Source organism: Equus caballus, chromosome 17, assembly GCF_041296265.1.
Source record: "Equus caballus isolate H_3958 breed thoroughbred chromosome 17, TB-T2T, whole genome shotgun sequence".
Classification (NCBI taxonomy): Eukaryota; Metazoa; Chordata; class Mammalia; order Perissodactyla; family Equidae; genus Equus; species Equus caballus.
In genome coordinates this window covers 13,620,967-13,647,444 of record NC_091700.1, presented here as the reverse complement: position 1 = coordinate 13,647,444, position 26,478 = coordinate 13,620,967, and positions in this window count along the sequence as shown.

Below are 26,478 nucleotides of genomic sequence, written 5' to 3'. Positions count from 1 at the left end.
TTCCTGGTCACATATGCTAAAGACAGATCTTTAAACTAAACTGGCCACCAAACTGGCCACCTTTTATCAGTATGAACTATCATATGAATTTAGTTCTAAGGAAAAACTTTGGTCCATTTCATGAGCCAGATAAAATGTTGAGAACCACCATGCAATAGTCACCGTGCAAGGCCACAGGTAATGAACTGTTCATCAAGTGCTACCTTAGCCCCAAATGTTGACCAACCCTCTTGGTTCACTCAGGCACTAGACCTTTGTGTTTTGAAATCAGAACAATCCTCATCATAAAGGGACAAGGTCAAAAGTGAGATGAGAGAGCCAGACATGAACAGATGATCAGATAGGCAAACATTTGGTGATGTTCCTGTGTCAGCACCCTGGTAAAGGTCAAAATAGTTTAGCATAATGATAGCTAGGCATCCTGCACTCACAGCCATGGTCTATGCCAAAGGATGTGCATTTATTATTGAACTTAATTGTCTATGCCAAGGGATGTGCATTTATTATTGAACTTAATTGTCTATGCCAAGGGATGTGCACTTATTGTTGAACTTAATTCTCCAGAAGAAACAATGACACTAAATGTGTACAGAGTTTACACCTCCATGAATAACTCTGATGCCCCCACCTAGAAACATTGCTGTGGTCTCTTTTCCAGGGCTGTCTTGATTCTTTCCTAACTAGTCTCCCACAGACACTCCTCCTAGAAACACTCTGCTCACCCAGAGCATCTCCTGTGAGTTCTAGAAATGTACCTAAAATTATTCCTCTTTAACTGGCTTCCCATCTCACCCAAAATAAATCCAAGTCCTTATCATGATCTGGTATTTCCTACGCAAATGTCCTAATGTGCTGTCCTTCAAAATACCTGGCCTCATGGCTATTGTCCTGAGAAAGTAGATTTTACCTTTTACTTGCTGTTTACTCAAAGTTGAAAATTGTTAAACCAGACCTGCTTGAACATTGCGTCCACATAATGGTGTCTTTTGAGTTCTCTTATCTGTCTCTCCCTTTACCCCACTTTATTTTTATTTGTGGGACTAATCACTATATATAACATCAGATCGGATGTTAGAGTTTGCTTGCCTATTCTGTTTACACTCATTAAACTTTAACTATGTAATTGTAGATTCTTGTGAAGCATTTCAGTACGTAGCTTCACACACATACAATAGAAACTAAGTGAATATCATTTGAGAGAATTATGGAATTATAATGATGGTGATTGTATGTTTTATCTTTACCTGTTTAGGTCATCAGCTTTATTTCTGAAAAGTTATAAAAAGTAGAAACTGTGTACAATCCCATCTAGCATCCATGATAAACCAAATTATGCACCTGTTATGTCCCTGACTTTGCACTTTTCATTGTTAGCATTTTTCAACTAAACAGCTATAAAAGTGAGTTTCATTTTCTCTATGGAAATTTCTTTTTCATAATTTTATTCATGCTGAAATATTATATGAAGTAATAAATCATTTTAACTTCTAAATATGAATAATTGCAGCAAACCATTAATTGTTGTTCCTTACAGTTGAAAAATCAGTAACACAAGTATGTAACCAAAATCAATGTCTTGGACCTGAAGTGACATGAGATGTCTCCTTCAGAAAGATGAGCACACATAAAACAGGAAATCCCACATGGAGACACAGTAAAGGAAGAAATCAAACATATACTGAAATTATGAGACATACAACAATCACAGTTTAAGCATGTTTGGGAGACTGAGTGAAGGAAAGAACAAATTGTCAAAATTGAGGTAACATAAAGAGAAAGGGCTATAAAAAGTTGAGTTACACAGATAAAAAATCCCAAAGGAAATGTATAGGCATAAAAAGCTAGAAAAATTATCCAGAAAGAAAAATTTATTCACCTTTAAACTTCTTGATTCCTTTCTTGTAAATAATTAACATATGATTTTAATTTTGCAGCTCTACTTAATCACTTAAATCTGAAGAGGTGAGTACAAACATACATGAAGTATAAATCAAGAGCCTTTTCCTGCTCATACCTGCTTTTCTAGTGGAATAGCTTTGCAATTGCTTGATTCTGCTTCCACTGACAGTAAATAAACCAAAACACAGAGAGAAAAAATAAACATATAATCTCAATATACTTTGACCTACTCTGAAATATGGAATTAAGCCTGATCTTTTGCAAAAGAGTAACAATTATACTACTTGATTTTAATAAGCCATGGTACACAGAGCAAAGCGTTTACCAATTAGGAAACTTAGAGTATTGAAATAACTAGAAATTTGAAGCAATCACACAGGCTCAAAATCTGATTGCATCAGTTACTGTATTTGAGAATATTATTCTGCACATCTATGAATACTACTTTTCTTATTGGAAAAATGGAGATATTAATGCCTAAATTAACAGAATTTTGGTTTGGGAAGTATTATAATAAATGATGTACTGTGAGGAAGATCTCATGTAATTTATGGCATCTCAAAAGTATATGAGAGAAAGGTAAATATAGATGTAAAGATATCAATAGAGATAGAGAGTATATATGGAGATTGAGAACAATTGCCATACTCTTGTACATTTTCATTATCATGCTACTTATTGCTTGAAGCAGTGGAAAATGGAATGCAAAAATATATATCATGTAATCTTTGATTTTTGCCATGTGTAATATACCTAATGGAAAAGAAAATTATGTAAAAAATCTGTGCATTTGATTTTGAATTCTGTACGGATTCAGAAAATGGAATCATCATTATGGGAGAGAGAATATTCAAATAATATTTTATAATTAAGGTCGATCTTGTAAGGCATGCAATATATACTTGTGTAGTTCAAATACTTTGATTTTGGGTGATGGACACATTTTTAGGAAAGGCACAGAACTTATAAAGTACATGAGAGGTAAAGAATCATAGTTCGTCTGTCTGGAGTAGTGGCAGTGGGGAGGAAAGTCCAGAAATTAAAGATGTAGAAGAAGGCTAGGTAATAAAGGACTTAGAATTTAATCATGTGAAAACTTTCTGAGTCACCTATGCCAGTTGCTGTTGTCAGTTACTGTTATCAATGTGATGTACTAAATTGACAGATGTTCAGGAATGCAGGGATTTCTGTAATTTGTTAATCAATTGTGAGCCATGTGCTCGGCTGGGTGTTATCAAGAGAAGAATGATTTAGTTATCTTGTTTACCTTTGCTGGTTATGACACTAGACTGACTGTGTACTTTAAGATCATTTGCTAAAATTCTTACTAAGAAAATTGGAAAGGGAGCATTCATTTCAGTTGATTGAACAAAAGCTGCGATATTGAATGAAAAACAATTTATTTTAAACAAATGTTAGCAAAATCAGTTACTTTTTATGCTCTTGTTTTTTTTGATATTCTGAGCTTTGTTTTTGTTTTTTCTTCAACGAAGTTCTCATGTGTTCTCATGTGGAAATGGAATCCAACTTCAAATCACTTCATTTTACTGGGGTTATTTCCCTCGAATCAAACTGGAGTGCTTCTCTTGTTTTTTCTCATCCTCATCTTCCTTCTCACCTTGATGGGTAGCTCAGCAATGATTCATCTCATATGCTTGGATCCCGAGTTCTGCACACTGATGTACTTTCTCCTCAGCCAGCTCTCCCTCATGGACCTGATGTACATCTATACCACCATCCTCAAGATGGTGTTCAACTACCTCTCTGGCCAGAGAGGCATGCCCTACCTGCCTTTTGGGGTGCAAAACTTCTTCTTCCTGACCATGGCATGTTCTGAAGTATTACTGGTGGACTTTATGATCCACGATTTTTATGTGGCTATTTGCCACCACTCTGTTATCCAATATGAATGAATAAATAACATTTAAAGATGATCATACAATCTTGGTTTGGATATTTATCAACTCTTTGGTGTACCCAATTTACAGTATTCATATTCCTTACTGCCAATTCAGGGTCATTGATCAATTCTTCTGTGATGTCTCAGCTCGATTGCCTCTGCTTGTATGGACACATGTGTCTATGTGGACATGCTTTTTGTGAACACTAGCTTCTTTTTCCTTTTTTCTTTCCTTTGTATCACTGCTTTCTATGGTTAGGTCCCTTTTGCTGTCTAACATATGCACTCAAAAGAAAGAAGAAAACGATCTTCACCATCCGTTCAACACATCTGACTATAATGACATTTTCCTACACAACTTTTGTCTATACCTGTCTTTGGCCCAGGAACCTCTGCTTACCAGCAAAATATAAGCTTTTAGCAGTCTCCCACACCATTCTCACCCACACGCTGGATCCTATTATCTGAAGCCTGAAAATGAGAAAGTCCTGGGCCATAAGAAGCATGTTTGGGATAGTCTTTTCTATAAAAGAATAACCATGGCTGACCTCACTCTCCTTTATTTCCCTTCACGTGTTGATCAGGACACCCTAGAGCAGCACTGTCTAATAGAAGTACAAGGTGAGCCACACGTAATTTAAAATTTTCTAGTAGCCACATTTAAAAAGTGAAATTGATTTAAAGAATTTATTGATGTAATGCAAAACATTATAATCAAAATTGCTATTAACAACATTGATGTTAATGACATTCTTACAATATATTATGTTACATACATGGTGTGTATATATATATTACTATTTATATAATGATATTTAAACTCATATTGACATTATCATTTCCATATGTAATCAGCATAAAATTATTAATGCAATCTTTTGTTTTCTTTTTTAAAGATTGGCACCTGAGCTAACATCTGTTGTTAGTCATTTCTTCTTCTCATTCTCTTTCTTCTTCCTTCTTACTACTCTCCAAAGCCCTCCCAGTACATAGTTGTATATTCTAGTTGCAGGTCCTTCTAGTTGTGCTATGTGGGGCACCACCTCAGCATGGCCTGAGGAGCAGTGCCAGGTCCATGCCCAGCATGAAAACCGGCAAAATCCTGGGCTGGCAAAGCAGAGCACAAGAACTTAACCACTCAGCCATGGGTCTGGCCCCTTTTATGTTGTTTTCAATGTCAGTCTTCATAATCTTGTGTGTATTTTAAACTTAGAGGACATTGAACTTTTGACTATACATGTTTCAAGTGCCCAGTTGCCACATGGGGCCAATGGCAACTGCATTGGACAGCACAGCCTTAAAGCATCCGATAAAATATTTTCAAAATTATATATATGCAGTATATAAAATGCATTTGTGATGTATAAAATATAGATACTGGAATGTGAAGTAAGAAAACAAGCATGCAAATCTGATGTTAATAAGTCTGCTTACTTGTTTTGCTTTATCTTGAATGTAATTGATATCTGGAGTCCAACTTCTCCTAACAACCTTTTATAAAACAGTTTTGAGGAGGATTATTTAATTTAGTGTATTTCTGATTTCAGTTAAAGTATTGAGATTAAGTGACCTCCATAAGGATATGGGAATAAGCAATAACTTATTCTAAATTAAATTTAGAAGCATATATTTAAACAAGGTGAAAGTGGTTATTTGTATATAAGTAAACTATTTACTTAAAGACATGGAGACAACTAGTTAGCTATAGCATGTGACATATGAAGTAAAAAGAGAAACTTCAGGTTTTAGCTACAACATGTAAAATATAAATACAACTTTTCACAGGTTGAAATTCTATGCTAACTTAGAGGAGGAAGAAATATTTCTCTACTTTTCTAGGTCTTTTTGGCTGGTCTAAGAGTTAAATAGACATGAGATAAAATAAGAGGAGAAAGTCAAACAAGTTCAATAACATGTAAACATGGAAGACAACCAGGAAACCTGAGTAACTCACCAGAATGGCCAAAGTCCCCACTTAAATACCATCTTCAGCTGAAGACAAAAGATGGTGTTTGTGGTAATAGTTTAGGACTTCAAAGGGAGGAAGGAAATTTACATTGAGATGGAAAAGTAAATGTTTGGTAGACACACGTTTGGCATACCTTGCAAAGACAAAGGGAAATGGAGAGGTGTCTGATGAAATGGACCTTGTTAGTTTCCTCCCTGTCCACCACATCTAGTTCGTATAATACTATAGTTATCTATGTTGATAGCTCTGCCTTGGAACAGATCTTCTACCTTAAATTCTTTTAGGCAGTTAGGCAGAAGGTCAAAGTTTCTTCCTCAGTCTTTTATTGTTAAAAATACTCAAGCTGAAGAGACACATTGAGGTAGCAAATTCTGCTCTGCTACATTAATATTTCATAATGAAGTGTATAACAAAAGTTTTACTACTATTTTACTAATACACTTAAAGTTACTTCAGACTATGAAGGAGGTTATGTAAGAGTTTTAATGATTATAGAAAAGAATGAAGGACTCTTAAAAGAGTCCATCCCCACAACTGTCCAATTATTACCCAAGTTCAAACTTCTAGTATCTTTCCCTGGCATCTTTAATACCTTTTTAAGTGCTTTTGTGTCGAGAGTCAGTTTCAAAAAATTATTTCCTATATATTGCCATCCAAGGTTTTTTTCCTAAAATATAAATATGATATTTTCATTCCACAAGCTATATTTCCCTATTGAATTCACAAAACTTTCCAAACTTAAAATCATATTCAAGTGCTTCTAAAATGTACATTCTGTCTACCTTTGCCTGTTTCTACCACCCAATCCAGAAGCAATGTCATGGTTCCCTTAGATCTCTAGCCTGTCTCTGCAGCCCTCAAATCCCCTAGACATCTGAAACTTAGCTCAGGCCATTTCCCAGTTTTAGAAAGTTGTGCTTCACATTTCTTTGATGGCCAATCTGAGTCATGCCAACTTATGACCACATAACTTACAATTCACCTCCCATCTTTTCATGTCTATAACCAATATTGCCCTCCCCACACCTCCACTCCTACAGTGCTTAAGATGACATATTTTAGTGACACGTTTTCATGTCTATTTCTGAGTCTACTTTTAAATTGAAAGTCATGGAATATAGTAATAATTAGGATGATAATGCTAGCTAGCATTTAGCAAATGTAAATGTTCACCTACATTATAACTCAGTCTTTACTACAATACTACCGTTTTAATATTTGCTTCACTTTGAATGAGCACTTTGGAGTTTTGGTAGATGAACAGTTCTGCTTTGGGTCAGAGAACTAGAGGAAAAGGTCTCTGTTTGGGAGATAATTTTTTTTATCAGAGCTGAGGTGATTAGTCTCCACATTATCCTGGTTCTGTGTGAATAAGAATCTTACTTTTTGATCTGTGTTTCTGTGGTTTTGTGATTTATAATAAGAAATACATATTTGTTCTTCATCAGGTCCCATTTCTGGCACAGTCTTCTAGAACTCTTGGAATTTCCTAAGTGATTAGAGCTATAAAGATGTCTTTTTTTATGTAAATGAAGATACTTTTAGAAAGAACCCAGGTAACCTAAGTATGGAGATGGTTGTCATGGGATCCAATCACGTAATCAGAGGGTGGGGACTTTCAGTCTCATCTCTCTTTCCTCCAGGATGAGGAGAGGGGCCTGAGATTGAGTTCAATCGCCAATGACCAGTGATTTAATCAATCATGCCAATGCAATGAAGCCTCTATACAAATACAAAGGACTAGGTTCAGAGATCTTCTAGGTTGACGAAACAGACTGTTTCCAGATGTAGAGCCTCAAGATCTTCTGTTCATGACCTTTCAAGACTTGATGCTTTGTATCTCTTCATCTGGCTGTTCATCCATATCCTTTAATGTTCTTTTTAATAAACCTGTAATCTATTAAGTAAACGAGCTTCCTGAGTTTTTTGAGTTAATTTAGCAAATTAATCACAAGTGAGGAGGGGCTCATGGGAGGCTCAATTTTATGGCCCACAGATCAGAAGCACTAGTACTTGGACTTACTTTTGGCATCTAAAGTGGGGGCAGTCTTTTTGGACTGAGTTCTTAACCTATGCATTCTGATGCTATCCCCAGGTTGATAGTGTCAGAATTTAGTTAAATTTGTGGGATACCTCGTCAGTGTCTGGGGAGAATTGACTTAATTGCTTAATGGTGTAGAAAAAGAAAACATATTGTAGTGCCTCCCACAGAAGAATGGGGTTCTATGGCATGCAAATACTAGATACATTTATTTGTATTGTGTTATTTGTGGACTAAACTGAGCATATTGAGAGGTGACACCATTTAAGGAAAATTGTGAACATGCTGCATGACACATCTGAAGGAAAAAATAACCAGATAATTTCTCTACTCAAAGGTTAAGGTTCATTGCCTTGAGTCTCCTTTTATCTTTAAATGAGGAATGATCTTTGAGCCAGATACCTCAGTCTATGATACAGTTCATTTATTTGCTTTACTGGAGCCAGTTTTTCTTCTTTAATCAAAATTAAAAAATGTACATTTTCCTGCTCTGAATATGTTCTCTGGGATTAGTTTTTGCGTTTTGGCTTTAGTGTTTTGGTCTTTCTACCATTGATTTGATCTCTAAAAGTCACCAATAATATGATTCTTCATTTATTAAAAAATGTAATATTTCTTACTATGTCCTGGAAAAATTAAACAATCAACTCACTTTTATGCAACAGTAATAACAGATGCTGTAGAGACAATGCCAAAGTAAAAAAATTAGTCTCCAAGATTCCCACCAGGCACATGCAATTGGGAGGATGTTATGGAAATTCACTCACCTTCATCTGCACTTTATTAATTCAAGGTATGCATTGAGCATTTTTTGTGTGATACTCATGGTTCTCATTACTGTGTGTAAAGCAGTGGACAAAGAGATACACCCTCTGTCCTTGAGGATACCAAATGTTGGTGTGAGCTGTAAACACCTAAAGCACATGTTATATAGTCATACTAGGCATTGATGAAGTGAGGGAGATTTATCACATAGAATCATCAGGTAGGCCACCCTGACATGATGAAGAGACTGGCCATATCAGCCTCAGGGAAAGAACTCTCAAAGACATCACAGAACTGAGGGATGAGAGCAGCAGGAAGATGTGAGTGGGAGGAGGGTACAACTTGTAGATCTGAGTAGCCTCACAGCCAGGTCATGGTGAGGGATATGGACTTTTTGTAAATATAGTGGAAGCTTTGCATGGAAATATCTTCTAGAGTACAAATGTCCAAATCCACTTGGACATTAAATTGCAGTGAGTTCTGGGCAAATATTTGAAAGTGCAGGAAAATGGAAACCTCTATCACAGCCACTGCTTCTAAAGAATTGCATTCTTCATCCTTAAAACATCATTTATTTTCTTTTAAATTTTAGACTTTGCTCTTACAGAAATATTAAACTATAAGAGCCACCAAGGAACCAAATGACTTACATCTCTAATCATTCTCCTGAAAAATAGTATCTAAAAAGGCTACTTCTGTCATGAGGATAGACAATACACTTTTCCATCTCAAAGTCCCTTCCAATTCCAAGAACAAGTCATCAACATAATCACAGAGTGAAACAGGAATGGAGTCTTGGGTGCATGTCATTTCTTTGTCATGTCATTGGTGGTTGGCAGCTGCAAGTATGCATTTAAAGCCTTTGAGACAACACAGAACAACAGGGAGAATACTATTATCACTATAAATAGGATAATTCCCAATGTTTGGAGTGAACTTTGGAGCCGTGGTTCCCAGGGCCCAAAGCAATCCAAATCAAATAATTCAAAGACCCTGTTGAAGAAGTCAATGTTTTGAGCCAAGCAGTCTGTTCAGTGATATTATCTAACTGAGTTTCAACTTCCCTAGAAGTATTAGCCCAGATGCTGCAGGTAGTGTTGGCCACGGCACAGCCATCTCCAACATTTTCGAGAGTTAAGGAGAGGTCCCTGACCATATTCTCATTGACATTTACTCCAAACCAGGGAAGTAAGGCTCTGCAAAAGGAAGCAAATCCTGAAGCATGAATTCCTCCTGGTAGGTCCTTTTTAACTCTGTGATGTAAATTCATGAGAAACAACCAATGAGGTGTCTAATTTATTAAGTTAGGGGCACAGCTACATAACCTAGGAAGCATTGTTCACTTACGCACCAGCCATCTAGGCATTCACAGGCCCAAGGAGAATAATAACCACCACAGACTGAGATAAGTTCTGTTGGGACACAAAAAATTTTCATTAAAGTGGGACTATTGATGGATTCATTTTCAGGGATTGTAAAATTTGTCTGTTCAAACCAGGGGTCAGTTTTTCAGTGCTTTGGGAAAGCAAATCTCCCAGCTTGAAATAAACAGTTGTTCTAAATGCCATACAAAGATAGATGCTGCTGGTGAGATATTTTCACAATTGGGGATAGACCTGATTTAGATAATCATGAGAATGTGAGGGTGCAAATGTACTAAGATTTGCATAGATAATTGTATCTAACTGGGAAATTTCAGTTATCATAAAAGAAAGGTAAAAAACAAGGTACCAGATGTCCTGGCCATAAGAGTTGAAGTTGCTAAGTGACTTTTAAGGGGTGTTGATTGTAGTCTTTAATGACATTGGGAATAGAAGATAAATTGGTGAAAGGAAGGCCAGAGGATCTCTAACATCACAGATAGACTGAAATCTTGTATGACACATCCCAACAGCAAGGTTTGCCATGGAAAGACTTTAATCCTATACCAGACCCTTCCTCTGACATCAGCAGATCCTCCCTCTCCAGTGAAATATTTACTTCAATTTACAAACACATTCATGTATCCCATCTTTAAACATGATCAAAACATCCCTTAATAAGACATTTCTTCATTTATCCATGTCTTTTTATACCACAGAGTATTCTATAAGTAATAGAATACTGCTTTCTCATCTTTCTTCTTTCTTCACCACACTCGAGCTAGGATTTTATTCTTAACTGCTCCTCTGAAATTATCATCAAAGTCACTAAAACCTTTTCCTTTCTTTGTTCTTTTTCTTTTTGGTGAGGAAGCTTTTCACTGAGCTAACATTTGTGCCAATCTCCCTCTCTTTTGCATGAGGGATGCCCCCACAGCATGGCTTGATGAAAGGTGTGCAGTTCTTCGCCCAGGGTCTGAACGTGCAAACCTGAGGCTACCGCAGAGCATGCAGACTTAACCACTACACCAGCAGGCTGACCCCACCAACACCTTTTCACTGGCAAATCTCATGGTCATTTACATGCCCTCTCCGGTAAGTTTCCTTTTTTTCTTTTAATGAAATTTATAATTAGATTACACAGTATACTTTTGATTTAAATTTCTACATATAAAATAATGAGTAAATTTAACCTTTAGAGCATTACATATGTGATAGAAGGAATGTCATTCCTTTAAAGCAAGTTTTTGTCTGTGAGTGTGTGTCGTTTTATTGGCATATTTGTGAATTCTTCACTAATTTTTGTAGTCTCTTTATCTGCCAAGCTTCCACCTTCATTATATATTTTGTCTACTTATATTGGGCACTGATGATGCATGCATGGATTAGTAATGAGTACTCTGCATTATTTTCAATTAAATATCATGAAATAAAACACATTTATTTGTTTGGAAATGCATTCAACTGGAAGAATCATATCTTTTACTCTGACTGTTAAAAGGGCAATAACTCACCAAGAGGGAAAATCACAGCAGAATTATGTGATAAATCATGCAGCAGATAAAAACATGCAAAAACAAACAGTAAAGTAAGCAAAAAGAGGCAAGAATTCAATAAAGGCACAAGCGTTCTATAAATCATATTTGACATAGAATGTTGGAATCTAGGAACTGATTTATTAAGCAAATAAATTTAAAACAGACAACTTTAGACAATAGATAGCTTATCTATTTATTTTACTTTTCAAAGTAGACAAAATAAACACCTGAAAATGTAAAACTGGTTTAAGAGAAGGGTCTTTGATGTTAAGAGACAGAGAGATGTGGTATAGTAATGTTTGTAACAGCACAAACTTGGAAGCCAGAAGACAAAGCTTTCTGCTCCTAGTTTGGCCATCTTTTGCCTAAATGGCCTTAGCCAAATTTGTTAACCTCATTGTGTGTGGGATTCCTCATTTCTATGAAGCAGTCTTCTCTGCTGGTGTACTTTTATCATCATTCTTTCTAACTTCTATCTTGACATCCAAATTTCTGCATTTCCTGTCTAGAATTCTTTATACTGTTCAGACTATGTCATGAGAGGGAGCATGTTGACGGAAGTTTGAGAATGGAGAGGACTACTAGAAAGTGGAAAGGTTCTATTGTCTACCAAACACCTTCCCGCAGGGCATTTAATTTTCTTAGTTGAATAGTGTAGATCTCACTAGGATTATTCTGAAAATCACATTCAAAGACACCAATCTGTGCATTTTTCCATAAAGAAGCTGGACATGAATGCCATTGTTCATATCCATTCCCTTACATGGAATAATTCAATTCCCCTTTCTCTTATGAATTATATACTTCCACAGTTTCTGCAGGTGATGAGTCCCAGCTCTGCAACTTAGAAAATTAACTCCTCATTGTGAACCTCAGTTCTTCATCTCAAAATTGGGATGCATTAGCATTTACCTTGTAGGACCATGGTATGCATGTCCATATTTGTTCAACTGACATTTATTGTGTGCATTAGTCACTGTGATAGACAGGTTTTCATTGGTGAACAGCACCTACACCCTTGGAAATAATATTCTAATGAGAGAGGCAGATGTTAATCAAGTTATCAGGCAAATTAATACAAACTTTGCAATAAAAGGGAGGTATATAGTGATAAGAGAAATATGAAGATTTACTTATGTTGACGAAAATAATCCATGACCAATCTATAAATGAAAATTTGGGTGAGTTTATTCTGAGCTTAAATTTTAGGATTATAACCCAGGAGAGTCTTTCCACAAAGGAACAGAGCACTCCAAAGAAGTGGGGGTACACAGGGTGGTTATATACCCTCAAAGAGGGTGTTTCACATATGATTGAAATGTCCCTCCCACAATAGTCACAAGATCGCCCTGTCAGCACAGGGCTTGATGAACACAGCAGGTAGTGGGTATGCTATCTTGGTGGGCTTAGCAAGAGGCAAGTCTATTGTCTCAAGCTAGGCAGTCACAGGTGAGCGCAGCAATCAGTTTCTAGCCTAAGGAAAGATACTTAATCCTTAAGGAGATGCCAACGTTGGGCAGGGAGAGAAGTTGCACTTTTATCTCAAGGTCCTTTGCTCTTGCCATAGGGAATCTCTAAAGCAGATATACAATGCATGCTCCACAGCCTCGGTCAGGCCCTTTTGGAAAGACAAGGTCAAGCCAAATTAGGTTTATACCAAATGGCTTCCTCATATACTCCAATATATCCTATTGCTTGCCATTTTTATTTGTCACTTAGAAAGTTTTTCTGAAGGAGTAAGGATTGAGCTCCAGTTTAAAAGTTGAGAAGTTACCTACCAGATACAGAAGAATATTTAAAGTAGAATAAATAATATATGCACAAGTCCATAGCAGATAAAAGGGACTGACTGAAAACAGTACAGTGTGGTTGAAGAGAAAGGGGCAATGAGGTATAAAATGGGGCTGAAGACATAGGTGCAGCCATGGAGAGGATTTCAGGATTTCATTATCTTCAGGGTTACATAATGAAATAGCTATGAAATGTGTAGGTGATAGTCAACTCTTTTAGGGATTCCAGTTTCTGCCTTTGTCTTCTCAAGGTCCACAGAATTTGAGATCTGGTCTGACCTAACCTAAGTAAAAATCAGCTAAGTTTCCCCCAACCAATTGGAGGAAACTCATGGGATTTTGGATCGTGTGAATCCCCTTAGTCCACTAAGAACACAAGTGGTGATCTCAGTTGTGAGCCCAGCAAATTTAGCTCCCCCAGTTGGAATTCCAGTTCTCTGCCCCTGGGCAAATACAGATGTACCAGCAATTAAGATGTTGAAATGTAACTTCCCTGAATGTGGTATCACCCATTTTCTAGACTTGTACTCAATCAAGTAGAAATGCTGTAATCTGCATTTTGTTTTCTTTTTTTATTGAGTTCATGATAATTTACATTATTGCGAAATTTCAGTTGTGTATTATTTATTGTCTTTCACCACACAAATGCTTCCCTTCAGCCCCTGTGCCCACCTCCCACCCCCTCCCCGAGTAACCACTGAACTGTTTTCTTTGTCCATGTGTTTGTTTATATTCCACATATGATTGAAATCATATGGTATTTGTCTTTCTCAGTCTGGCTTATTTCACTTAGGATAATACCCTTCAGGTCCATCCATTTTGTTGCAAAGGGGATGATTTTGTCTTTTTTTATGTCTGAGTAGTATTCCACTGTATATATATACACCACATCTTCTTTATCCAATCATCAGTCAATGGGCACTTGGATTGTTTCCATGTCTTGGTCATTGTGAATAGTGCTACAATGAACATAGGGGTACATATGTTACTTTGGATTGTTGATTTCAATCTGTTTGGGTAGATACCCGGTAGTGGGATAGCTGGGTCATATGGTAGTTCTATTTTTAGTTTTTTGAGTAATCTCCATACTGTTTTCCACAGTGGCTGCACCAGTTTGCATTCCCACCAGCAGTGTATGAGGGTTTCCTTTTCTCCACATCCTCTCCAACATTTGTTGTGTTTTGTCTTGGTAATTATAGCCATTCTGAGTGTAAGGGGAAACATCTCATCGTAGTTTTGATTTGCAATCTCCTAATAATTAGTGACGTTGAGCATCTTTTTATGTATCTGTTGGCCATCTGTATATCTTCCTTGGAAAAATGTCTGTTCATATCCTCTGCCCATTTTTTCATTGGGTTGTTTGGGGATATTTTTGTTAAATTGTATGAGTTCTTTACATACCTTGGAGATCAACCCTTTGTCTGCTAGATGATGTGCAAATATTTTATCCTAGTTGGTGGGTTGTCTTTCCATTTTGTTCACGGTTTCCTTTGCTTTGCAGAAGTTTTTGCTCTGATGTAGTCCCGTTAACTATTTCTTTTGTTTCCCTAAACAGAGTAGACATGGTATTCGAAAAGGTGTGGCTAAGACCAATGTCAAAGAGCACACTGGCTATATTTTCTTGGAAGATTTTTATGGTTTCATGTCTTACACTCAAATCTTTAATCCATTTAGAGTTAATTTTTGTGTATGGTGCAAGATAATGGTATGCTCTCATTCTTCTGCGTGTAGCTGTCCAATTTTCCCAACAACATTTATTGAAGAGACTTTCCTTTCTCCATTTTATGTTCTTGGATCTTTGTCAGAGATTAGCTGTCCATAGATGTGTGGTTTTATGTCTGGGCTTTCAATTCTGATCAGTTGATCTGCATGTTTTTGTGCCAATACCATGCTGTTATGATTACTATAGGTTTGTAGCATGTTTTGAAGTCAGGGATTGTGATGCCTCCAGCTTTGTTCTTTCTTCTCATTATTGCTTGGGCTATTCAGGGTCTTCTGTTGTTCCATATAAATTTTTGTTTTTTTTGTTCTATTTCTGTGAAGAATGCCATTGAGATATTGATTTGGATTGCATTGAATCTGTGGATTGCTTTAGGGAATATGAACATTTTAACTATGTTTATTCTTCTGACCCATGAACACGGAATATCTTTCCATTTCTTTATGTCTTCTTCAGTTTTTTTCAATAACATCTAATAGTTTTCAGTATACAGGTCTTTCTCCTCTTTGGTTAAGTTTATTCCTAGATATTTTATTCTTTTGATTACAATTATAAATGGGATTGTAACCTTGATTTCTCTTTCTGCTACTTCAGCTGGTATATAGGAATGCACCTGATTTTTTTAAATTGTTTTTTATCCTGCAACTTTGCCGTAGTTGTTGATTATTTCTAATAGTTTTCTGGTGGATTCTTTAGGGTTTTCTATGTATAGAATCATATCATCTGAAAATAATGAAAGTTTCACTTCTTCCTTTCCAACTTGGATTCCTTTTATTTCTTTTTCTTGCCTAATCACTCTGGTCAATACCTCCAGTACTGTGTTCAACAGGAGTGGTGGGAGTGGGCACCCTTGTCTTCTTCCTATTCTCAAAGAAATGGCTTTCAGTTTTTCATTATTATGTATGAGATTGGCTGTGGGTTTGTCATGTATGGCCTTTGTTTTATTGAGGTACTTTCCTTCAATATTCATTTTATAGAAAGTTTTATCATAAATGGATGTTGGATTTTGTCAAATGCTTTCTCTGCATCGATTGAGATGATCATGTGATTCTTATTCCTCATTTTGTTAAGATGGTGTATCACATTGATGGATTTATGGATGTGGAATGATCCCTGAGTCTCTGGAATGAATCGCACTTGATCATGGTGTATGATTCTTTGAATGTAGTGCTGTATTCAATTTGTCAATATTTTGTTGAGGATTTTTGCATCTAAGTTCACTAGTGATATTGGCCTGTAGTCTTCTTTCTTCATGTTTTCCTTGTCTAGTTTTCGTATCCAGGTAATTTTGGCCTCATGGAATGTGTTTTGAAGTGTTCTATCATCTTCAATTTTTCAGAATCTTTTGAGAAGGATAGGTACTAAATCTTCTTTTAATGTTTGGTAGAATTTTCCAGAGAAGCCATCTGGTCCTGTGCTTTTGTTTTGGGGGAGGATTTTGATGACTGTTTCAATCTCTGTACTTGTGATTGGTCTATTCAAATTCTCTATTTCTTCTTGATTCAGTTTTGGGATGTTGTATGAGTCTAGGAATTCATCCATTTCTTTTATGTTATTGAATTTGTGGGCATGTAGTTTTTCATAGTATTCTCTTATAATCCTTTTTTATTTCTGCAGTAGCTATTGTAATTTCTCCTCTTTCATTTCTAATTGTATTTATTAGAGCCTTCTCTCTTTTTTGCTTGGTGTGCCTGGCTAAGTGTTTGTCAATTTTGTTTATCTTCTCAAAGAACCAGCTCTTCATTTCATTAATCCTTTCTACTGTTTTTTAAAGTCTGTATTTCATTTTTTTTCTGCTCTGAATTTTATTATTTCCCTCCTTCTGCTGACTTTGGGTTTTGTCTGTTCTTTTTCTTGGTCTGTTAGGTGCATTTTAAGATTATTTATTTGAGATTTTTCTTGTTTGTTCAGGTTAGTTCGGGTTTGTATTACTATGAATTTCCCACTTATGACCACTTTTGCTGCATCTCATAAGAGTTGGCATGTTGTATTTTCATTTTCATTTGTTTCCAGGTATTTTTTAATTTCCCCTTTGATTTCTTCAATGATCCAATGGCTCTTCAATTGCATGTTGTTTAGTCTCCACATATTTCTAACTTTCTCAGTTTTATTCTTATTGATTTCCAGCTTCATAGCATTGTGGTGAGAAAAGATGTTTGGGATGATTTCAAACTTCTTAAATTTATTGAGGCTTGTCTTATTACCTAACGCATGGTCTATCTTGGTGAATGTTCCATGGGCACTTGAGAAGAATGTATATTCTGCTGTTTTTAGGTGGAATGCTCTCTGTATGTCTATTAAGTCCATCTTGTCAAGTGTTTCATTTAAATCTACTCTTTCCTTGTTGACTTTTTGTCTGGATGATCTACCATTGAAGTAAGTATGGTGTTGAGGTACCCTAATATTGCTGTGTTGCTGTTAATTTCTCACTTTTAATTGGTTTATGTACTTTGGTTCCCCTGGCTTAGGTGCATACATATTGATAAGTTCTATGTCTTCTTGGTGAAAGGTCCCTTTATCATTATATACTGCCCCCTCTTTGTCTCTCACTGTCTTTTTAAACTTGAAATGTGTTTTTTCTGATAAAAGTATGGCAACGTCTTTCTTTTGTTGGCCATTAGCTTGGAGTATTGTCTTCCATCCCTTCACTGTACGTTTATGTTTGTCTTTGGAGCTAAGGTGCATTTCCTGGAAGCAGAAGATGGTTGGGACTTGTTTTTTAATCCATCCAGCTACTCTGTGTGTTTTGATAGGAGAATTTAATCCATTTACACTTAAAGTGAATATTGTTATATGGGGAGTTAATGCTGCTGTTTTAATTCTTGTTTTCTAGTTGTTTTCTGTTTCCATTGTTTCTCTTGCTTTGTAATGCTGACTGCCAGTTCATTTTGGTGGTTTTCTGAGGTGGATTTATCAGTTTTCTATCTTTGTGTGAATTGTAGCTCTGCTCTGATATTTTGTTTAGTGTTTATTGTGAGGATTGTATGAAAGATATTCTCTTTTAAGTTGTAACTGAGTCTTTCCCTCCCCTACCTGGTAGACAGCTACACGTTTCTGATCATGTCTGTCTATGTATCTCTTGCTCAGAGCTTTGTAGACCTTCGCATTTTTATTGCTGGTATGAAGGCATTTTTAATTATGTCTTGTAGAGGAGGTCTAGTGGCGATGAACTCCCTCAGCTTTTGCTTATCTGGGAAAATTTTTATTTCGCCATTGTATCTGAAGGAAAGTTCACTGGATAGAGTATTCTTGGCTGAAAGTTTCTGGCTTTCATTATTTTTAATATATGATTCCATTCTCTTTAGCCTGTAGGGTTTGTCCTGAGAAATCTGCTGAAAGCCTGATAGGGTTTCATTGGTAGGTTATTTTCTTCTGCTTCACTGCTCCTAATATTTTTTCTTTATCATTAACTTTTGCCATTTTTACTGTTATATGACTTTGAGAAGGTCTGTTAGCACTGATGAAGTTGGGCATTCAATTAGCTTCATGTATCTCTAAATCTGAAATCATCTCCAGCATTCTCCCTCTCTTCTCCCTCTTGAATACCTCTTATCCATATGTTGCTTTTCGTAATTGAGTCATATATTTCTTGAGGAATGCCTTCATATTTAAAAATCTTAGTTCTGTCTCCTCCTCCACCTGTAGAATTTCTACATTTTTCTCCTCTAGAAGACTATTTACTCCATAAGATCAGTTCTGTTTCTTAATGATTCTAGATTATTTTTTTATTTCATTAATTGTGTTTTTCATATGCAGAATTTATGCTTGATTTGTGCTTAAAGTTTCAATCTCTTTGGTGAAGAAATTAATTTTATTGCTGAGCTCCTTGAATTGCCTTTTCCTGTTTTCTTGTCGGTCATTGAGTTTCTTATGACTGCTATTTTAAATTTTCTGTCATTTAGGTTGTATATTTCAGTGTCTTCAGTGTTGGTTTCTGGAGAATTGTCATTTTCCTTCTGGTCTGAATTGTTGCAGCCCTTTCTCATGGTGTTTGCTAAACTAACCTTTTGTCTGGTCATTTGTGGTATTCTTAGGACACAGATTCCCCCGTTACAGCTTGGGGGAAGCAGGAGTAGTGTTTCTGGCCCCACCCCATCTGCTGAAAGCTGTGGGCCTATTATAGGTGCTTTCCCCAGCCTGGGGTGAATTCAGACACTTGTGTGAACTGTCCTTTGCAGGCGTGTCTTCCTTGGTGGGCTAGGGCCACTCTTTGGTGCTTCAGGGGCACTCTGAGCTCCCTTCCCCACCAGAAAGTGATCAGCAGTGGGCTCAAAGCTGCCAGTGCCTCTCCCCACAGATGCCCAGGACACAGTCTCTATCTGGGGGCTCAGCAGCACTGTGAGCCCTCGTGTGCATGCCTGGGAAACATTTGCCACAGCACATAGGTCTGCTGCTGTCTCTGTTTACAGTCCATCGGACTGTTGTGCCCGGTGGGAGGGGCTTCTTTGATGGGACCTGAGCTATGGCTGCTCCTTGGTGGCACAGGGGCATGTTGGGCTCCCATACCCCACCAGTAGAGTGAACACAAGCACAGGCTAAGGGTTACCACCAGCTCCTCCTATGGTCACCTGGGTGTGTGCTCTCACTGTTGGGTGCTTGCCCCAGGTTGGAAAGTGTTTGTGTGCATGCACAGGGCTACCAAGGGATAGCAGGGTGTGCTCACCTATCTCTGCCACTTCCTTGGGGACCAGTCCATCCATCCTCAGATGTACAACTGTGTACGTCTCAGGCATCCTGTTGTGTTTTGTTGGCTTCCTCCATTGGTCAGTGAATGTCTATTTAGTTGTAGTTCAAAAGGGGGAATGATGAAGGGAACAGCTCACTCTGTCATGTTGCTTACTTCACCCTCTTGTACGTTTCTTAGCAGCATTCCAAATAGTTGATGACTCCATCTAGAGCTTGGTTTGAAAAAAACCAAAAAACTCTTGATTTTCCTTTTATTTCACTTGCTTACTGTTATTTATTACTGCAAATCAAACCACCCCAAAATCCAGTGGTATAGAATAACTACAATATTGCTGTTGCTATTGATGAGTCTGAAATTTTCACAGGGCTTTGCCAGAAGGGCTCATCTCTGCTCAATGTTCTGGCTGTAAGTGCCATGTGCAAGTCTGCATTTGCTGGTTGTTTGGCTCTGGCTAGATTACCTCATTCACAATGCTGGAGGCTGGAATGACTGGGTCTTGGTGAGACCTATCTCTCTTAGTGTCATCTGTCAGCATTTGACAGCGTGGTCTGAGTTTCAGTACGGGAAGCCTAGACCCCAAGAGAGCAAAAATAGTAGCTTCAAGGCCTCCAATGACCTGGGCACAGATTTCGTACAGTATGACAACTGCCACATTCAGTTGGCCAAAGCAAGTCACGTGGCTAGACCATATAGAAGGGCTTGTTTCTGGATGGAAGGAGCAGCATATATATATAGTAGGGGAAAAACTGTTAACAGTCATCTTTGAAAACAAGTTACACACTGCCCTTTCTAAAATGTTTTGCTGGTCTCTTTTCCTCTGCCTGATTCCTAAATATTAGTCAATTTTTTTTTTATTATTATTGAGGAAGATTGGACCTGTGCTAACCTGTGTCAATCTTCCTCCACTTTTTGTGGTATGCCGCCACAGCACGGCTTGATGAACAGTGCTAAGTTTAAACCCACTTTGAGTAACTACCTAATTGCTTAAATTACAAACCTAAGAATTATTCTTAATTTTAATCTTTTCCCATCTGACCTGTTCCATTAGGAAATACTCTTGGCTTGATCTCTAAAATATGCCCCGAATTACAAATGTTGTCTTTCACTGACAATTCTTTAGTGCAAACCATCACGTATTGCAGCTTGATTTACTACAGTAGCGTCTTTTGCTTCCACATTTGTCCCATAATATCCATTCTCTGAACAGCAGATGAAGTGGACATGTAAGACTGTAAATCAGGGGCCAGCCCAGTGACACAGTGGTTAAATTCGCATGTTCTGCTTGGGCAGCTTGGGGTTCACCAGTTCAGATCCCGGTTGCAGACATGGCACCACTTAGCACTCCATGCTGTGGCAGGCATCCCACATATAAAGTAGAGTAAGATGGGCACGGATGTTAGCTCAGGGCCAGCCTTCCTCTGCAAAAAGAGGAGGATTGGCAGCAGATATTAGCTCAGGGCTAATCTTCCTCAAAAAACAAAAAGACTGTAAATCAGATTATCTAACAAACATTTTTTATGCTTGCACTTAAAGTTTCTACTCTTTAACATGCCTTTACATTACTGCCACTAGTCTAGACTTTTTTTCCTCTCTGATGGCAGCTCCAATTATTTCCTCCCTAGAACTTCACTTTAGTAACCATCGCAGGTGTATTTATGATCTCTAAGCATGCCAAGCTCACTGTCATTTTAGGAACTTTGAACTTGGCATCCCTTCTCCTGGAGTGATTTGTGCAGGTTTTTCTTTAAATCATTAAGGTGCAAGAGAAATGTTATTTTATCAGAGGCCTTTCCAGATCATCCTATCTACTGCTTTCCAACTCCATTGTTACTTTCCATAATATTGTTATATTTTATTTTATTTACAACATTTATCACTAAATGATAGCCTTATTCTTTGTTATTCGTTGTCACCAGCACACACATTATCAAGTAAACTTCACAACTTTAGGGATCTTGTAAATTTTGATCAGAAGTTTAATCCCAGCACCTAAAACATATCAGGAACAGAAAAGCCATTCAATAATTGTTAAGTGAACGAATAGATAAGAAGAAATAGTGGCCACATTTTGCTAAGAGAATATTTTTTGTTTCTTTTGGATTTGTTGTAGCATGGTGAAAGAGTTATATAAATTTTTGTTCATGTTAAAAGTACCTTATAAAGATTTGTAAAAGTTAATAATAAAAATGAAATAATCATTGTGATCCAAGTAATGGGTAAACATTTCAGAAAGCCTGAGTGAGAGAAATTCCATCTCTATGTCCTCCCTTTCATTTCCTGCCTGACTAGAAAGCATGGCATTTCTCACTGTCCCAAGCTTTTTAGAACAGTATGAGAACCATCTAGACACGCGCATCAGTGATGATCAATAGACTATCTTGGAAGTATTTCTTTTTAATTTGAAGTGTAAATCATTATATTTTGACTTCTGTAGAGACCACATTGTTTTCACCACCAAAAGTCTAGTTGCCATCTATGACCAACAAATGTGCTGCTTCACCCCTTTTGCCTTTCCCCTACCCTTTTGCCCTCTGGTAACCACCAATCTCTACTTTAAATCTCTATGTCTTGTCGTTATTGTTTCTTTATGTTTCACATATGAGTGAAATCATATGGTATCTGGCTTTCTCTGTCTGATTTATTTCACTTAATGGCAATGGCAATACTCCATCTTTTTCATGGATGAGTAATATTCCATTGTTTGTGTGCATATATCACATCTTCTTTATTCATTCATGGGCACCTATGTTGTTTCCAAGTCTAGGCTATTGTACATATTGTTGCAATGAACATAGGGCTGTACGTATCATTTTGAATTAGTGTTTTCAATTGTATATTCTTGGCTTTTTTGTTAAAAAATAGCTGTCCATAAGTGTGTAGGTTTATGTCTATGCTGTCAAATATGTTCCATTGGTTTGTATGTATGTTTTTGTCCTAGTACCATGTTGTTTTGATTACTATAGCTTTGTTGTATTCTTTGAAACCAAGAAGTGTGATGCCTCCAGGTTTCTTCTTTTGTCTCATGATTGCTTTGCTCATTGGGGTTCTTTGTTGTTTCATATAATTTTTTCTATGTTTTATTTCTCTGAAAAATGTCATTGGGATTTAGAAGGGATTTTGTTGAATCTATAGATTGCTGAATCTGTAGATCTGCAGAATATGCAGAAAATTTTTCCATTTCTTTTTGTCTTCTTTGATTTCTTTCAACAGTGTCTTATAGTTTCAGTGTACAGGTCTTAACACCTTGGTTAAATTTATTCTTATGTATCTTATTCTCTGTTAAGTTTGTAAATGTGGTTGTGCTTTTGATTTCTCTTTTCATTTTGTTGTTGGTGTTTGGAAATAAAACCAATATTTGTACATGAATTTTTATACCCTGCAAATTTATTCAGTTATCATTTCTAATAATATATAATATGTAAAATATTAAAATGTTTCTAATAAGAAATAATAAATTTTAGAATATTTATTATTTCTAATAGTTTTTGATGGATTCTTTAGGGTTTTCTCTGAATAAAATCATGTCATCTGCAAATAGTGACAGTTTTACTTCTTTTTTTCCAATTTGGATCTTTGTTATTTCTTTTTCTTGTCTAATTACTATGACTAGTTCTTCCAATACTATGCTGAATAGGAGTAGTGAGAGTGGACATCCTTGTGTTGTTCCTGTTCTTAGAGAGTAGCTTTCAGTCTTTCAACATTGAATATGATTTTAGCTGTGGGTTTGACATATATGGCCTTTATTATGTTGAGATACTTTTCTTCTATACCCATTTTATTCAGATTTTTTATCATAAATGGATGCTGAATCTTGCCAAATGCTTTCTCTTCATCTATTGAGGTGACCATGTGAGTTTTTTCCTTTATTTTGTTAATGTGGTGTATCACATTGATTGCTTTGCATATATTGAACCATCCGTGCATTCCTGTAATAAATCCCACATATTGATCATGGTGTATGCTCCTTTTACTGTATTGTTGCAGTTTGCTATTTTGTTGAGGATATTTGTATTTATGTTTATCAATGATATTGGCCTATAATTTTCTTTTATTGTGCTGTCCTGCCTGGTTTTTGTGTAAGCATAATGTTGGCCTTATAAAATGAGTTAGGAAGTGTCTCTCTATCTTCAATATTTTGAAGAATTTGAGAAAATAGGTTCAAATCATCTTTGAATATTTTACAGAATTCACTAGGGAAGTCATCTTGTCCTGGATTTTTATTTTTTGGGAGGTTTGAGATTGCTCTTTAAGTCTTTTTACTAGGGATTGGACTATTCAGATTCTCTATTTCTTCTTTATTCAGTTTTGGGATGTGGTATTATTCTAAGAATCTATACATTTTTTTCTAGGTTACCCAATTTGTTCGTATACATGTTTTCATAGTGTTCTTTTATAATCCTTTGTATTTCTGTGGTATCTGTTGTAACTTCTGCTATTTTGTTTCCAGTTTTATTATTTATTTTATTTGAGCTTTCTTTTTTCTTAATGAATCTAGGTAAAGATTTGTCAATTTTGTTTCTTTTCAAAGAAATTTTTCTTAGTTTCATAGATCCTTTCTATTGTCTTTTCAGTCTCTAATTCACTATATTTCCACTCTGATTTTTATTATTTTCTTCCATCTAATTTTAGGCTCCATTTGTTCTTCTTTTTCTAGTTCCTTTGTGTGTCCTGTTAGATTTTTTATTTGAGATTTTTCTTGTTTCTTGAGGTGGACCTGCATTGCTATATACATTCCTTTTAGTATCACTATCACTGCATCTGATAGATTTTGTATGTTGTAGTTTTATTTTCATTTCTCTCTAGGTATTTTTTATTTCTCCTTTGATTTCTTCATTTACCAAATAGCTGTTCAGTAACATTTCATTTAATCCTCACATATTTGTGAATTTTCTAATTTTCTTGTTGTTGATGATTTCTAGTTTTATACTACTGTGGTTGGGAAATATGCTTAATATTTCTATCTTTTTTAATTTATTGAGACTTGTTATGTAGTCTAACATGTAATCTATCCTGGAGAATCTACCATGTGCATTTAAAAATAATGTGTAATCTGCTGTTTTTTTATGAAATGTTTTATATATACCTACTAAGTACATCTGGTCTAATAAGTCATTTAAGACCAATGTTTCCTTATTGATCTTCTATCTGGATGATTTATCCACTGACATAAGTGGGGTGTTAAAGTCTCCTATTATTATTGTGTTACTATCAATGTCTTCTTTTTTGTCTCTTAAAATTTGCTTTATGTAGTTAGGTGTTTCTATTTTGGGCACAAAGATATTTACAAATGTTATATACTCTTGCTGGATTGGTTCCTTCATCATTAAATAATGTCCTTCTTTGTCTCTTGTTACATTTTTTTTGTTTCATAGTCTATTTTGTCTATTATATGTATTCCTAACCCAGGTTTCTTTTCATTTCCATTTGCATGGAATATCTTTTCCTACTCTTTTACATTCAGTTTGTGTCTTTAGACCTGAAGTGTATCTCTTGTATGTAGCATATATATACGTCTTATTTTTTATTCATTTGATCACTGTATGTCTTTTAATTGTAACATTAATCTATTTATATTTAAAGTAGTTGTTGATTGGTATGTGCTTATTGCCATTTTGTTACTTTTGTCTCATGTTTTTGTAGTTCCTCTTTATTCCTTTCTTCTCATGCTCTCTTCTTTTGTGATTACATGACTTCCTTTAATGTTATGTTTGGTTTCATTTCTTTTATTTTTAATGTATTTATTATAAGTTTTTAGTTTTTGGCTACCATGAGGTTCACATATAAAAACTTACGTATATAGCAATCTATATTTAGTTGACAGTCTTTTAAGTTTGATCTCATACTAACAGCCCTATATTTTACCCACTCCCATATTTTATGTTTTTTACGTCTTTTTTTACCTCTTTCAATTTTGTGTATCACTTAACCTCTTATTGTAGATATAGATATTTTTTCAGTATTTTTGTATTTTGAGCTTTATACTAGCTTTGAATATCACAATTGATGTACTTCTGCATAATTCTCACAAAAGAAAATTAAGAAAATAAATTTAAGAACAAATAAATAAAATAATAAATAAAAGAAAATAAAGTCTGTGACGAATTCTGTGCAAACTCTGAGAGATGGTGGTCATGTAAGAAAATTATTAAATATTCCACATTTTGTAATATTTTAACATAATGAGTTTATTTCACTGTCAAATAACATCTTCCTTAAACCTAGCTTTTCAAAAATCAATATTCTCAATGCTTTCTTCTTTTTGTTTCTGAAAGTGTCACTCCAGGGATTTAGGAATAGAACAATGTTGCTGTGGAGCAGGGTGATGATGTTTTCCTGGCCCTGGCAAGAGCTGTTTCCAGGTTGTATGCACATGTATACGAAGTTTCCATACAAAAGCGAGACTAAAAAGTGAAATGTGAACCACAGGTATTAAAAGCTTTGCACCTCTTTGAGGATGACTGGATATTTAATATAAATCTCACAATATAGTCATAGGAGATCAGGGCAATTACCAGGGGTGACAGCACAATGCCTACCACCAGAATAATATCAATGCTTTTGATGGTAGCTATGTTGGCACAGGCTATCCAGATCAGGGTGGACATCTTGGACAGGAAGTAGGAAAACTTGTGGTACCCACAGCAGGATAATCACAGGGTCATTGGAGACATAAACAAATAGTTGGCCACCCCAGAGCCACAAGCAAGAGATTCTAAATCCAGGAGAGCTGTGTATTCATGATCACCATGTACTGCAGTAGCTTGCAGACTGTAACATAATGAGCATACACCATGAAAGCCAGGGGCAG